Consider the following 11,571-nt stretch of genomic DNA (forward strand, 5'->3'; position numbering starts at 1 on the left):
CTTATTTCACAGTGACTAGAACCAACCGCGTTAACAACCTCAACAAATGCCGATCGGGTAGGGACAACATTTATTTCGTATATTAACTGCTGTAATGTGGCGTGATTGTCACCAAAATGCTTTATTATTGGCGACACGTCTATCTGCAGAGTTTCAGCTGGATCGAATGATAGCAGTCGGTTAATTTCATTTCCGAAAACCAAAGTGAAATTCAAACAAATTTATTTGAATATGGCTGTCGTTCCGGGCGGAAAATAATTCAAATATTTCGGTTGGTGTATATAAATTCTCCTGTTCAACTGTTCAATCTCTACAAAAGTTATAAGAGCAAAGTTCTCAACATTCAGAAACAGACAGGATTATTATTCGGTAATTGCTAAGTTTTCCTCCAAAAGGAGCGGGATTTAATGCCCAAGGAAACGTTGTTATCCTTCTGTTGATGCAAGAGAGGTACAAGTCAGAAAAAATAAAAGAGATCCAAGTCAGAAACTGTGATAACCTGAGGGCATTTATCAAGATTAATAGAATACTACAACACATGCGAGCTGATGATGTAATTTTAATGTAAAAGCCCGGCTGGGGCTAATTTAAAAAAAAACAAAACAAAATAAATATGCATATTTTTAATTAATTAAATGGTAAAAAAAATATAAATAATTTCGGTTGTGACTTTGTCTGTAACTCCAGTTGAATGAACTCAAGAACTTTTGCTTTGAATTCAAGTTTTATTTTTAATTCTTGTTTTATTTTATTTACTCACGCCTTGAAGACTTTTACATGTATATATTGTTATTGTTAAGTTGTTCAGGAATACAGTTATAAGTATATAGTGCATGGCATAATAAGTCAAGTATAAACAATATAAGCGACTACCTATTCCGTAAGGTAATCGTAACACAATCTTCCTGCGTTGTTCTTTGTTCATTAATCCAATACCAAATATTTTATTGATTCCCCAGTCTAAAGGCTTGGAAATACATTCAGTTCCGTTGATATTTTCATTGATTACAATAATTCGCTAATATTATTATATCATATAACTTTTTTATGGCCAATTGTTTTCATTTGTAATTTGTAATGATCTGCCCTTTAGTTCTTCAAACTTTTCCTTCTCTTCTTTCTACGATAAATTTTCCTTAAGTCCCATAGGTAACTTTTCCATAAGGCTTTGGTTATGTATATATCCGGGGTAGGAATGTCCTCCCTTCCGTTTTTCAAGCCTTTGTCCCTCTCCTTATTACACACCCCTTCAAGTGTGTACATTCTAGTTTGTCTACGTGACGTACGACCTTGAACGTACTCATTTCACGTGACGGTTCAGTATAAAAAGGCTTCACCGAACGTTGTGTTGTTTTTGTTTGTTTCTCGGTATAGAAACCTAGTTATCTATGTATGTGTGGTATCCCTCGGTTCTTTTGAGATAGAGTGAGTTGAATCCATTACCGCTGTGTTTTAAAGCCACTTCATAAACCTTATCTTCTAAGTCGCCTGCTCCCCCAACAAGCTACGCGATTCTATCTATCGTAGGGTAATGTGAACATAATAAAGTGTTAGATTTTATATATGTGATATACATACGATAAATTTATGGTGTTAGTTGTCGGCGCCATCCATGTATATATTTTGGGAGGGGAAGGAGAGGAAAGGAAATGAATTTTTTTCAAGTTAAGATTGGCTCCTCCTCTTTACCAAACAAAACCGATGGATGATAATTTGAGCAAGGCGATCGATATTTGCGTGTCTGGATATCACAACCGGCCGGGTCTTCCCTTGTTCCAAATCGGCAACCATCACGCCAGAATAAAGAAAACCAGGTCTCATCACCAATTTCAGAATTGCCCCAACCTCATACACCTCCAGGAAAATCTACTTTACTGAGTGTAGAATGGGGAAAACCATGACATCCCTTGTCACGAATCTAGTCGCGAAAATGTGACACGTAAGGTCCTAAGTTACGTGCCACCTCTAGAAAACGTTGTAACTCCCTCGTCGTCGGGGATTTACATCCCTTTCTAGGTCAATAACATAGATAACACACGACGATCTTGTCGACATTTAGCCTGCCTTTAGCGATAGGTTGTGTGCCTACCCATTCAGCCAATTATCATGTGAGATATATGTAAGGTCTACTCGAAATGCCAAATTTAGGATGAGGACTGTCTGTATTTTAATATTTGGTTCCAGTATTTATTTTATGAGGTTACTAGCACCCTCGTGTATTAGGTATGGGTAACTTCTACTGAATACCTATCCTCTCAGGTAGGTATAAACGGATAATTGGTTTGATTTTTGCATTTAATTTAAAGAGGCTGCCTACCTCTCGAAAGGTACCTGTTGAGAAAAGTTGTTCGGTTGGTAGTTTTATTTCGGAGATTACCATCTCCCTCTTTTGACTCTAGATTTGTTTTTGTGCATCCCAATTCGTAACTTAGAAAGTCAAACAATAGATGAAAAGTATTAAATTAGAAAGTCAAATAACAGAAGAAAAGTTTTCATTTTGTTCCGTCTGGTTGCATCCGATCGCTTTCAATTCGGGAGGTCATACGCTAGCGAAACTTCCCCTTTGACTGACTGTATACCGCGCCTCTCGGCCTATATATGAAAAGGTCATTGGCCTGTCTCCCACTCACAGCTGATTGACAATTCGTCTAGCGTATTCCTTTTAATGATAACATTATTTGGGCGGCAGGTGTCGTAAACTTAGTTCCTGTACCTCGGTTGTATCTGTCTTTTAAAGGGGTCCTCTGAATTAAATAAATAATATTAAAAAAACTCACCCAGTTAGTCATCTCTCATTCTCAGCGTGAAGCTTACCTGGTTACACTATATAGCTAAATCACTTTAATTTTCGATCTCCTCCCTATCGGCTTCTTTCCTCCTTTTAGCGAAATCCTTGCAATTTGTTCAAATTTTGGTCCCCTCCCTACGCCTATAAAAGGGTAATTAAATAATTCTGTAAATACAATTGTACCTCCCTAATCTCTGTTTTATAACGCAATCATTATTATTATTATTTTCATGTTTTTAAAACAAGTAATTTAGTTTGAACTACATATTTACGAAGTCACGTTTAATTTAACACATTTTATATTATAATCGCGATCGCCCAACTCTTAGCGCCCCTGGGGTGATTTTTCACAAAACGGCGCTCTACAAATTATCCAATTATTATTATTGTCATTATTATTAATTGTATTCTCACTAAGTCCAACCACTTTCACTTCACACAAACACCGGTTCAATAATATTTCACTTTAATTCAAAAACCAACGAAGCTTTCTAACACCATCTGAATTCACTAATTAACTCTAATTTCACACAACACTTCTGATTTGTATTGATTTCTCGGAGCTGTCAACGTATCCACGTTCAAGAACTGACTGCCCCTCCGATCTCTCCCTTCCCGTGGGAATGTGTTTCTTCAAGCCCGCCTGTCAATAAATCTTATCTGTTAGCCCAAACAAAAATTTTTGGAGTACATTCATTTCGTTTATTTATGTGATTGTTCAAACCATCACAAATTTAGTAATTGGTGGCAGTGTTTTGTTTCTAATTTGGACCGGATAAAGGTGAATTTTTTTATTAGAAATAAACATTTATTTCTTTTAAATAAAATTAATGATAAACAAAAAACAAATAAAAACATACATTTTATTTGAAAAAAAACATTTTATTTGAAAAATGTGTTACAAACATACGTTATTGTTACATCATATGTCGTTTAAAAAAAATAATATACAAAATTTTAAATTGAAAATTTTTCGAATTGAGGTCGGAACCTTTGGTTTCATAAAGTTGCACATTTTAAAACTTCTGTGGTAAATTTATAGATTTGTTAACACCGTTTAGATCACATTTTTCATTATGACGGTAAGGGAGATTCAAAGATTACTGTGAGACCATATGAGTTTTTCCTTAAAGGGAACATATTATCCTGATGTGTTAATTAGTTCACTAAAATATCTACTTCGTTATTAGAGCAGTGTGTAGAATTATAATTTCTTAAATTTCTTAGTAGAGAGAAATATCCTATATTTGGGTGGTAAAATGTCTTTTTTTTATTTATTTATTTCTATACATACATTACAGTGTCTACCAAATATTTACATTTGTATATAATACATAAATTTAGAACTGTTGTTAATATGGTGTTTTTTTATTTTTTTTTATGCTTGGTGTGAGGTAGGTTTGAGTAGGTGACACTGTGGTGGGTAACGTTATATGTTTCGTGAACACCTCACTGGGAGAACCTGTGCTGAGGTGTTTACATGGTTATGTTTAAATGGTACATGTATTTATGTGTATTGGTTAAATTTTCTTATATAAGTGTAAGTTGGCATTTAATTTTTTTTTTTAATGGTTATTGTAGATTGTTATTTAAAGAAAAAGGAAAAAAATATTTATTTATATGCACATATATACATACACCCATGTTTACACATACATACATAAATACACATATATGCATGCATACACACATATAAATAAACACATGCATACATACATACATTCACATTCATCCATGATTATGTTTGGTTTGGTGTTATAATGTTTTGTATAAAGTGGATATCTTGTTTTTTGATCCAGGCTGTGATCAGTTTTTTGTGAATGTTTTTGTATGTATTTCCCATTAGTAGTAGTTTCAGAGTGGTGGGCATACAATTAAAAAGTTTTGTAGCTAAAAGTTTTACCCTCCTTGTTACTGATACAAAATAACCAAAACATATTGTTACATAGCATTTTAAAATCTTAATCTTTGAACGGTAAATAACGATGCTACAAATAGCTACAGAAAGATCCCGGCTTTGCGAACTAAGCCACATACACGTTCTTCAGTGTTAAGTGCCTAAGTACTTCAGTTCCATACTAATACGTATATACGCTACGTAATTCGCCCTACATTTTTGCAACAAAACGCCACTGAGAGTTACTTTGACGTTGTGACAAAGCCTTTAACTGGTTTTACGCCAGTGTTTTTGAAGGATTCTTCTGAAGGACCGTTTCCACGCTTTGAGATGTTTGAGTGATACTAATGGAGTTGACAGGACAGCAGTTGAGCTTCTCTAGTTCGCCCTTTTGTTTTGAAGCCACCTTTGGGTCTCTAGCCCAAAGAAACCCTCACTCTCGAGCCCCTAGATGTCTGGGAAAATCTTCTGACTGTGTACAATGAGGAATCCTTTTCAGACCAAACATATTTAAAAAACTACACAGATTCCCTAATTTTTCATCATGAATACCAGGGGTTTTCTTTTTCCATTATATTATTCTTTTTCCGGGCGCTATTTATTATTTTGATTTTATATTTTGAAATAAAAACACTAAACACTTTATCGTCATATCGGTTTACCCATGCTAACTTAATAAATGGTACCTACGTTGTATTTTTTTTTGCCTAAATTCGTCAAAATCAATTGAAATTACTCCCCTCCAATTAATATTCAAGTTAAATAAATGGTTAGAAACAATGTCAGCTTTTGATATTTTAAATTTAGTTTTTAAAATGCTTGTGATTTCCGAAAATGAAGTAAAAAAACGTAATATTATAATATTAATCACAAAAAAATCCATACAATAAAAAGGGTTATTTCTTATATTTAAAAGCTTTGTGACATTTTATTTGTGACTTTGTGACATTGTATTACAATGTCACAAAGCTTTCAAAATACAAAAAATAACCCTTTTATTGTATACATTTTTTCGTGATTCTCTTCTAAGTCTGAACTCGACTCCAATTTTCATTATAATTTTGAAATTTGCCTATTTAAATAAAATTAATATTTAAATTCACCTTTCATTTCTCAATAATTTTAAATGATGGCCAAGAACACCCTTGAAGGGTGAAAGCCAGAAATAATGTAAAAAAAATAAAAAATGTTAAAATATTACGTTTTTTTTACTTCATTTTCGGAAATTGAAATTCTTCTTAAGAGTGGGTTATAGGGCATAATGGTGATTTGCTGGAAAACGGCTCCCTAAAACGGCTTAATACTACCTTTCGTATGTCATTCTCAGACTTCATATTTTTTTATACCAATTAATGGACTATTATTTTTCAGTCTGCCTATTTTTTTTTGTAGTTGTTGTAGGCATTCGACTATAAAAAATAAAAACATTGATACACCATACAACCCACTTTTAAAACTTCGATCCATGATTATCGCATTAAAAACGCTTTTACACAATATTTTTAATTTAAAATATGTATATAATACACACATCTGTAGAAGTACGGCCTCTTATTATCGTTATGATATCTGTGGATATTAACAATTAAATAAATACTTCATCTTGCACCAAATTTTCAAGACATTTCACAGTATTTTACTTATTACGGGTGAGAAGCCCCCGTGAACGGTACTGAAGCTATCGCTCCCTGTTTCACGGCGTATATATTTCGAAAATGCCATCAAAATGTTTCATTAATGGGTCTAAAAGTAGAATACCGACTCACTTGAAGCATTGCAATAATTTAAAGAAGCTACGAAAACAGTAAGTACTCACAAATTCTCTTTTTTCATATAAATTTGTCGCATTGTATATTTTCAAGTGTCAAATTCTTTGAAACGTGTAATATCCAACATTTAATATGCGTTCCGTTTCCTAACGGTTAGCACTAACGTCATGTTGTTTACTGGCGGCATCTTTATGCAAGTGTGTGTGAGAGAATTCATTGTCTTTACGCGCTCTGACTAAGTGGGAGATAGAACGTTTTTTCATAGGGCACGTTTGGTAATTGAACCAAAAATTACCATCTCACGCCGAATCATTTTTAGTTCATATCACCTTTCCGCGTATAAACACGTAACCATTCACACATTGTCAAATCAAAGATATTCTATCTATGTGTTGTGTTGTACAGTTTCAAATAATTATATTATTTTTCTCTTTGTAGATCAACACATGATTTATCCATAGCAGCCGGAAAAAATACTCCAAACAAGGTATGCTTCGAGCAACAAATTAATTTGAGTGCGTTGGAGTCACGGGGGGGGGGGGGGGGGGGGGGGTTCTGGACTTTTTCATCATAATATATTTTTTTTTTTGCTTTTTTATTTAGGAAAAAATACAGCAAAAACACCAACATACGATAGAACCAAATGAGTCTACTGTAAATATTGCACACAAAGGACCAAACTTGGAAGATTTAGACCACGAGGATATTCTTATTGGTTCATCAGCCACTACTGTCGAAAAGGTACTTATATACTTCAAATATCTCGCATTTACTATTCGTCACCTCATTTGGATAGGGTTCTAACTTCATTTAACTTGTTCTGAGATATGAGGTGTCAAAGTTTGAAAAGACGATTTCTCATAGCCTATTTACCTATATTTAGAGATGGCAAAATTTAGCATTAATTTTCAGATTTTGTTAGCATTAGCAATTGGAAATTTAGGGTTTTATAGCATTTTGAGGCATAATTTAGCGTTTTGTAGCAAAATAGAAAAAAATGTATTTCGTGAATGTTTTTAGCGCATATTTTAAGTATTTTTGGTAAAATATATGTTTAACCTTCATTTGCAAGTACATATTTCCATGTGAAAGATTATAAATAATTATTTTTAATATTAAATTAATAAGGAAGGAAACTCTAAGTACGGGTCGAACACAAACACAACAAATGCAGATTGCGATTAACATCAATAGGCGTAATTTATTTCGCAAAAAATGGGTAATGTCAAAAAGCTATTTTAACCTACAGTATAAAAATATTAAATATTTACACATAAAATAGTAACAAAGTTATAAAAAATCGTAGGAAAGGCTTCCAAAAATTAAATAAAGTAGGCATAATACTTTTCCCTGCACATTCACATGAAACTACCTTCCTTATGCATTTTTCTCAATTATTCTTTAGTTGTACAGGACTAAATATTACTGTATCAGCTTCTCCAATTTGTATGGTTCTTTGACTTACAAAATACGCTATATTCTCGGAAAGCGTTTAAATTCAGCGTACAGTATAAATTAAAAATATTAAATATTTACACATAAAATAGTAACAAAATTGTAAAAAGAGGTAGGACAGGCTTCCAAAAATGAAATAAAGTAGGCATATTTGAAATACAGGTAAATACATGCAACAATGGATGTGGCACTTTACTGATTGAATGATAGCATTGCGCACGTTTCAATAGTGGGCTCCTTCATTCTCGTACGCCTGTCAGTCAATACCCGGTATTTTCGGGAAATTCGCGCCTATTTCGCTAAATAGAATAATTTAGCTGAAATACGGCCAAAATCACGTTTTTCGCGTTAATTCGCGAAATAGAAATCACTGGAAACACTTTCAAATGCCTTGAAACGCAAAGAAAACTTATAAATGCCCTATTTTCGAACCATAAATATTTTTTCGCGTTTTTTTTTGCCATCTCTACCTATATTCCTGATATATCGGAACACTTGTTACATGCACCTGCTTTAGCCCTCATGAAGTATATTGTCGAAAGGCGAGAATTTTTATGATTTCTATGACGCGTGTTCCCAACATCGTAATAATAGGTTTGTATTTTACTAAAATTTTATTTTATGTTCAGGACCAAAAAGACAGCAATTTTTTGGGGAAAAAACCTGTGACCAATGACCAAGGATGGAGCTGTGAAGAATCAGAGCAAGAGCTTGTTATTGAAAAGGCGATAGAAGAAAGCGATGATATTTGCATAGAAGGGCGGAGAGTAGTACAATTTGATTATTTTTTTAAACAACTCCAATGTATTAGTCAACATGATTCCCTTTTTAACTGCAATTTAAAGCATTTACGATTTACCTCAGAAAATAGAAATGGTTTGAACTCTACTTTTAATTTAAAATGTGTGTTATGTGGTAAACATTTTAAACTTAAAACGTCCGAAAGCATACAAGAAGGCATTGGCATCAACGAATCTTTTGTGTCGGGAATAATGAGCATAGGATCGGGTTATTCGGACATGGAAGAAATATGTGCTACCCTTGAAGTTCCGTCCTTATCTATTGCTGGATATGGAAAATGCCATAAGAAGGTTTGTGAATGGTGGGAGAAAACCAAATTTACCAGTATGGCTGCGGCAGCCGATGAAGAAAAAAAACTGGCTATTCAAAGCGGCGATGTTGATGAAAACGGGACGCCAATGATCACTGTAGTAGCTGATGCATGTTGGTCTAAACGATCTTATAAAACCAACTACTCCGCCCTCTCAGGAGCTGCTACGATAATCGGTTACCGCACAAAAAAAATTATTTACATGGCAGTTAAAAATAAGTACTGTACGAACTGCGCAAGAGCTATAAATTTGAAAATTCCTGTGCCCGAGCACACATGCTTCAAAAATTATGTTGGTTCTTCAAGCGGAATGGAAGCTGAAGCAATTTTAGACGGATTTCAACAATCGATAAGTATGTACGGTCTTATATATTCAACCCTCATTGCCGATGGAGACTCCAGCACTTATGCCAGAATCAGAAGTAGTCACCCATATCCCAATATTACAGTACAGAAAATAGAATGCTCTAACCACTTAATTCGAAACTACAGCAATCAAATTGAAAAAATTACGAAAGATACCGGCTTTCCTTTGGAATTTAGAAAAATTGTTTCAACCAACAAACTTCGTCTTAGGAAGGCGGTAGTTGGAGCTGCAAATTACAGGATGCAATCAAATAGTACATTAGACCAAAAAATTATCGATTTAAGGAAAGATTTATTAAATGGACCCAAACATGTTTTCGGTGAACATAAAGATTGTTTACTGTACTTCTGCAAATTTAAAATTGATCCAAATAAAACATTAGACCACAATCACGTTCCAAAGTTACAAAACAATATTATATTTTCAAAAATTATGGAAGCTAATTCTCGTCTTGTCAACAATGCCCGGAGTCTAGTACATTGTTTAGACAGTAATATTGTTGAGAGTTTCAATGGAGTTATTGCAAAATTTATTGGTGGAAAACGAATTAATTATTCTTTAAAACAGTCATATATGGGTCGTTGTGCAGCTGCAGTAGTTTCTTTCAATTCCAAGCGACCGTATTATTCTTTACATAAGCAGATTTTCAACAGGAGCCCTAGTAATTTTTTGAAACGATTAGAATTGAAAAGAAAAAAAAGAAGAATGGCTTCTAAAACAAACGATAAAAGATCTTTACGAAAAAAACAAGGGAGACATTTACTTACAAAATCAGGAGCACCTGATATCCATTATGGCGAATTGTGCGAAAAAATGGATATGGAACATGATGCATATGAATGTGCTAAGGCAGAATTCTTAAAGCTACTCGACATTTCAAAAAGTGAAAAGAAGGCAGTTGAAAGACGAACTGTCTTGCAGTCTGATAGCGGGGAGTGGCTGCAACGCAGAAGAAACATGTTAACAGCTTCTTTATTTGGTAATATCTGTAAACGAAGTCAAACCATCAGTTGTGCTAATTTAGTTAAATCAATATTATACGGCCGCTCTCTAGATAATATAAAATCTGTGCAATATGGTAGAGACCATGAGCAAGTTGCAAAAAGGCAACTTTGCATTCAAGAAAATATTGTGGTCGATGACTGTGGCTTATTTATTGATGAAATTTTCCCATTCTTAGGAGCCACTCCAGATGGTTTGGTAAATGATAGTACAATATTAGAAATTAAATGTCCGATTTCTGCTAGTGGGATGCTATTTGAAGAAGCAATAGCAACAAAAAAAAATTACGTTCTGGAAGGAAGATAAAAACAAAAAAAATTTTTTTACAAATACAAATCACAACTGGTATTATCAAGTACAGGGTCAACTTCACATTTCCAATAAGTCTGTATGTATTTTTGCCGTCTGGTTGGGTGAAGCAATTCCATTAAAGATAGAAATAATAAAACGAGATGACAAATTTTGGGGAGAAAAGATGGAAAGCAGATTAAGTACTTTCTTTATGGATTGTTTATTACCAGAAATCATAGATCCTAGATTTAAAAGATCAATGCCCATTCGTGACCCACAGTATATTATATCCGCGTTGGAGAAAAAACGAAAAGCAGCGACACAAATTCGAACAGAAAAACTTAAAAAATGCAAGAAAAATCTGTTACGTGTTATTGAAACTAATGTAAATATTGTTCAAATTTTAGATTCTGATACGATTTTAGATAACTTCCTGAAGAGCTCACTCTGAAGAACCCTTCCTTGAAGTTCCTTTTATGTAATGTATTAAACATATACACAGGGTATTGAGGGACGTACTTGAGTTACTTTAACCAGTAAATCCTGATATTATTTGCAGTAAAAACTGTAAATGAATTTACGGTCACCGGTGACATTTTCGATGTTCGATGTGACATTTCCGGTGACATTTTGAAAAAGTCACAGGAGAACAAAATTTTATTTACATTTTTTCTCTAAATAATGTCAGGAATCACTGGTTAAAGTAAGTCAAGTACGTCCCTTAACATCCTGTGTATATTAAAATAAACCTTTGTTCCACCGCAGGGGAAGCTTATGGCGCAGACTACGCCAGTCGAAGAATACCATCATCACTGCCATGGTTGCCTGGATGGAGTCCCCCCTGATGGCCTTCAAACGAAACAGGAGCCTGTCAAATATCCCCCATGAACA

General features: G+C 34.0%; 1 long non-coding RNA gene across 1 annotated transcript; it reads left to right on the forward strand.

The window, feature by feature from the left end:
* The first annotated feature begins 5,943 nt into the window (after positions 1-5,943).
* LOC149411553 (uncharacterized) lies at positions 5,944-8,920 on the forward strand. Its single transcript, XR_016304803.1, has 3 exons — positions 5,944-6,489; positions 6,893-6,941; positions 7,058-8,920. It is a non-coding gene; the product is annotated as an uncharacterized LOC149411553 (long non-coding RNA).
* Positions 8,921-11,571: the final 2,651 nt, after the last annotated feature.

Source organism: Hesperophylax consimilis, chromosome 25 (genome assembly GCF_061612785.1).
Source record: "Hesperophylax consimilis isolate HC1 chromosome 25, BYU_Hcon_1.0, whole genome shotgun sequence".
NCBI lineage: Eukaryota > Metazoa > Arthropoda > Insecta > Trichoptera > Limnephilidae > Hesperophylax > Hesperophylax consimilis.